This window comes from Solanum pennellii, chromosome 9 (genome assembly GCF_001406875.1).
Source record: "Solanum pennellii chromosome 9, SPENNV200".
Classification (NCBI taxonomy): domain Eukaryota; kingdom Viridiplantae; phylum Streptophyta; class Magnoliopsida; order Solanales; family Solanaceae; genus Solanum; species Solanum pennellii.
This window is the reverse complement of record NC_028645.1, coordinates 77,092,432-77,098,431: the sequence shown is the minus strand read 5'-3', so window position 1 is coordinate 77,098,431 and position 6,000 is coordinate 77,092,432.

The window sequence follows — 6,000 nt, the reverse complement described above, 5'->3', positions numbered from 1 at the left end:
GATATATTTTTATCATTATGTTCAATGAGACATTTCAGAACCTTCTCTAGAAATCAAGATCAGTCGGTGGTGCACCCCTCGAGGAATCCCACCAATCAATTTTCTTATGAATTTATTAGTTTATTATTGATTTGTACACATGTTAAATTCGTTAGGTTGTGTTTCAAGACAGGTCAAACTTGTCACTGTGTGTTGGCCTTGTATTTGTCACTATTTACTGGTGTTGTCCTTAACATTGTATGTTGTTAATATGAGAACAAGTGTGTTAAAAAAACATGACGCATGGTGCAGTGGTGCATGAAAATATTCTTTTATTCTATCTTGGAGAAAGTAATTTAATTTCTTGATAATAATGCGAGGGTTATAATTTGGACACACAAATAACTTAAGAGCTCGAAATATTTTCTCTTCTTCTAAAATTCTGTTCATGTATTTCTCTTTTTCTGTCTTATGATTATAAACAGAAATCGGTTGTTAAGTTACTGCTTTAATTTGAACGTAATAAACTTAATGGATTTGAGGTTGCGGAGCATTTGAATAGAAGGTTAGTTAGTAGTCGAATACATATTTTAATTACATTCCTTTTTTTTCTCTTAGTTAAAGATTTATTGCCTATTGTTTTGTCTCTGTATCTTATTGTCTTGTTCTTGTTTCTTTTTATTGTTATTGCATCTTTGTCACTTTTTATTCAATCGAGAGTCTTTTGATTTATTATCTAGCAATACTCCTACGTTATTAGTATCCTATTTTTTTCTTGTAGATCTATCCTTTAAATTGTTAATGTGTGAGTCTTTCTACCATCAAATATTCTATTTTTTCCCTAGATATTCATGTTCCGTCATTCTTTTTTATCCTGGCAAGTCTTTGATAGTTGAAAAAAGGCATTAAGAGACATTATGCAATGACTAGAAGTAATGGTTCCTTCGTTTAAAAAAGAATGATCTTCTTTCATTTTTAGTCTGTTTAAAAAAGAATAATCTCTTTCTTTTTTTGATAACATTTTAATTTCATATGTTTAAGGCCACAAGATCAAAGAACAGTTTTGTACATTTCACCTAATTTTAATTTAGGATCACAAGATGGAAAAATCTTCTTTATAATGTTAAACTCCGTGTCAAGTCAAACCAGATCATTTTTTGTGAAAAAGTACGATTTATTCAAATATTATATTTATCAAAATAATATAATTACGAAACAATGTGTTATAACCATCCAAAGTGTGTACACTAAAGTACAATGGGTTCTTGCTTTGTAAAAGAATCTCATAGCTAGTGATTGCTTTTGGAGTCTGTCTATGATTCCAACAGGGTAGACCCCTTTTTTTTGGAAACTAAGGAATTGGAAGGCACCAATATGTCGAAATCACCTTTTTTTTCTTTTGCAAAATAATGGTTGGTTATAGGTTGAAAAGATTTTTAATTTTTTTTAGAATGAGTTTTTCAAGCTAAATTACTTTTTTCGATCATAAAATTTCAATTATAATACATATATATTCAAAGAAATTATCAAATTTCTGAATGCAAGTTGCCCTGACACGTTTATGTAGACGTCACACCAAAAAAGATAAAAAAAACTTCATATTTCAAATTCCCTTTAATTTTTCAATTTAACTTCAACTATCATCTTTTTTTATAATAAATATCACCTTGTAAACGCCTACTAAATAGTCAGTATTTATGCAGACTGAATTTTAAAATGAGATGAATTAAAAAGTCATCATTTAGGTACTAGATACTTCTAAGTTCTATATCCACTATAGCATGAATATATGAGAAAACAAAAATCACATATGTAATATTTTCTATTAACTTACTAAAATATTAAAATTCAATTTATTTGATTCTCAACTCATTTTATTATTTATCGCCTAGTATACCATACTTTTTATGTGCTATAATAAAAGTCTACAATATATACTAATTAATTCAATGGTGTTTAACTTGGCATGCATCAACAAAAGATGGAATTCTTCAAATCTATTGATCAGTTTGACTGTAGGTTTGTTGAACTAGTATAAATATACCACTCCTTTTATTTTTTTTAAAATCATGATATCTTGATTTACTTTCGCACTACAACTAAATAATCTTGTGTTTGAAATACTAACTCCAATGCAGATCACTAGAATCAGCTAAACAATCATGTATAAGAGGATTAAATCTATTTAAGTTGATTAAAATAGTTTTTTGCATGATATTTTTTATTTATACAGAGTTTGAAAAAGGGTTAAATCTCAAGATAATGTAAAATAAGTACTTGTATAGTCTCTATAATGGTCGGTGTGATATTTAGCTAATTGTGAAGAGTAAATAGCACACAATAATAATTGGTACGCTCATCAAAAGTCCTTAAAGATGATAAAGTATATATGTCTCATAAATTAGCACTAACAAATTAATAAGCAAAACTTTGAGAGATTAGAAGGTGCAAAATTAATTGATACAGAAAGTGCTATAATTACTTCAGTGGGAAGAAAGTTATTCTTTTCGTTTGAAATTGTTTGTCATGTTGCGTTTATCGTAAGTCAATTTGATTAATTCTTAAAGCTAAATTAGATCATATTAATTCGATATTCTAAACAAAAAAATTAAATATTCTAAAACTATATGAAAAATACTATAAATTACAATTTTTTGCATATTAATATGATGAAAAAATTCATCTTAAAGTGTTAGTTAAAATTCTTATAATTTGACTCTAAAAATAAAAACCATGACAAATAATACCGGACGAAGAGAGTATTTCTTATACACCAATTAAACATTAAAAAGCTTCTTACCTTTTTCCAATATTCAATCTTTTCTATTACAAAAACACGAATTATAATAAAAATCAATTTATATATATCACCCAACAAATTCTCCTAATTTAATTAATAATAATAAAGCATATAAAAAATTAGTCATACATAACTCTGTATGTAGTACTTCTAATTAACGTTGATCTTGGAGCCGTTAACAATTACGACATCAAAAATATCATTAGCGGTAATTAATTAATTATTGTTAAATATATATTTTTTAGCGGTAATTAACACTCTTTATATATGTCCTTAAAACTTTTAGTAACATTAATTTTAATGACACTTAACTAATGTCGATAAAAAACTTAAAGCTCTTTATTAATGTCAATATTTTCTGTCGCTAAAAGTTGTTTTTTTGTTGCAGTGAAATTATGATCATCAAAATTAGACACAATTTTCATCTTGTTTTTGACACGATCAATATTATTATTAAAAAACCATCCATAATCATCTAATTCATTTATCTGATGATGATGAACTATAGAGATCATACTTTGTTCTCTATAAAGGACTTGTTCATAGCTTTCATTGGTTCAGCCTTAAACTTGTGAGTTGTTGCACTATTCATGGCTCCTTCAATGTGATTATATTGCACGGGACCAGTTCAGACATAATATAATTAATTAAATATTATAATCTTGTAGATGAGATGATCATACTATTAATATTTTCACATATAAGGAGGCATGACAAATATTCCATTCATTTCAAAAAGATGTCCTTTTCTTTTTAGTATGTTTCAAGAAAAATGATTTTTTTTTTGGTAATATTTTAATTTCAGTTTTTCACGACATGTTTGAGACTACAAGATCAAAGGACAATTTTGTATATTTGACCTAACTTTAATTTAGGACCACGAGATGTAAAAGTCTTCTTTATATTCTTAAATTCCGTGTCAAGTCAAATCAAGTCATTCTTTATGAAACGGAGGGAGTACAACAATTAACTAAAATATGATTACACAATTTCAAAATGTTATTAAATCAGGTAAGATATCTTGGGTTCAAGTTAATTAGCAATTAAGTATTTTATTTGTTCAACCTAAAAAAGATAAAAAAGAAGAATTAGACTCACACATGACGTGAAGAAGCATGGCATATAACAAATACTCTCTCCATTCCAATTTATTTGTGTTAGTTTAACTTGGCACGAAGTTTAAAAAAGAAATTTTTTTAAAATTTATAGTCTAAAATAAGTTATATAGATATTTGTGTAGCTAGTAATTATTTCATTTAAACTAAACATTTTAAAGTTATATTATTACTAAATATAGAAATGTCTTATTCTTTTTTAGACTGACTATAAAAGAAAAGTTTTGTAACTCATATAAATGATCTTTGATAGTGATTTGGTTCTTTCCCATTTTTAAAAACATTTTAGGAGATAACCAAATTTGAGATGGGGAAAACAGGGTTAGAGTAGAGCAAATAAATAGGAAAGGGTTAAACAATTTTGGTTAAGTTTCTTGGAAGCTTAACTAATCATGTGTTACTAGTTTAGTGTGTGAATTGTTTAATTTCATTGACACTAAAATTTCAAGGACATATTCCTTATGTGCCATAATAGCAGACAAATTATCTTCATGATTCTACACATGGTTTTAGATAGTCATTAAAGGGATCATATTCGTGTTAACAACTTACCCTATAATTTTTCTAATTAACAAAAGATGATGAGTACATTGTTGGGAAAGACAATGCACTAACAAAAATGCCTGACAGGATAACAGCGGAAGAATACCCAAGTCTATACTTTCCCTTTTCGCTTTGAACCAAGAGAAGACAAACAACCACAAGCAATATGATAGTAAGGCAGCAAGTAATTCAACCAAACAAATATAACAAGGCAATAATAAACCAATCACACAAGACACCAAGATTTACGTGGAAAACCCTTCGATGTGAAGAGTAAAAAACCACGGGACCAAAAGCTCCACTATAATCACCAAGAGTTACAATATTGTTCTCCAAAATTGGCCACAAAACAAGTGCCAAACAACGAGCAACAACAAAATAAGATTGCACCAAATCTAGAGAATTAAAGGAGCAAAATCACCAATTTCGCAGCTACTGTTCACGACAGCAAAACTGAAGCTGCAGGCCACCAAATCCAACTCTGTCAGTTCCTAATCAAAGATTGAGATGAAGATAATATGCTGTCCAAAAATCAGCTCAATCGGACAAGAAACGAAGCGGGAATCGCAATTTGAAGTTGGCTGTTAGGGCTGAATTTTGACTGCGAAAACTGCTCTCTTTCTCTCTTTTTGGCTGCTGAAAAAACTCTCTGTGTATATGAAAATAAGACCTAAATAGGCTTATATTTGCCTCATAAGAATGGGCCTATGGGCAAAAATGGGTTGGTCCAAATTGGACTTTTATTTATCCACATAGGAAGGGAAAAAGGCCCATAACCCAACAATTCTCCCCCTCACGACTATGTGGAGGAGACCGCCATCCCGGCGACCATGCAACAATCTTCAAACTTCCCTCTTGGCAAAGCTTTAGTCATCATATCGGAACCATTGTCATTTGTATGAATCTTTTCAAGCTCAAGCAACTTAGAATCCAACACATCTCGAATCCAATGGTATCTCACATCAATGTGTTTAGACCGACCATGGAACGTAGAATTCTTGCCAAGATGTATAGCACTTTGACTGTCACAATAAAGCACATACCTCTCTTGAGCACAACCAAGTTCCCCCAAGAATCTCTTCATCCAAAGCAATTCTTTACAAGCTTCAACGACAGCAATAAGCTCAGCTTCTGTAGTAGATAGAGCAACACATTTTTGCAACCTAGATTGCCAAGACACAGCTCCCCCTGCAAAAGTAACCAAGTACCCTGAAGTAGACTTGCGAGTATCAACATCACCAGCCATGTCTGAATCAGTATAACCACAAAGAATAGGCTTCCCTGTACCAAAACACAAACTCAGACTAGAAGTGCCACAGAGATATCTCATAACCCACTTCACAGCATTCCAATGTTCTCTTCCCGGATTAGAAAGAAAACGGCTAACAACTCCAACAGCGTGAGCAATATCCGGTCTTGTACAAACCATCGCATACATCAAACTACCAACAGCTGAAGCATAAGGAACTTTCTTCATATCTTCCTTCTCATCATCACTAGAAGGACACTGTTTCGTGCTCAATTTGAAGTGCATAGCTAAAGGTGTACTGACAACCTTAGCTT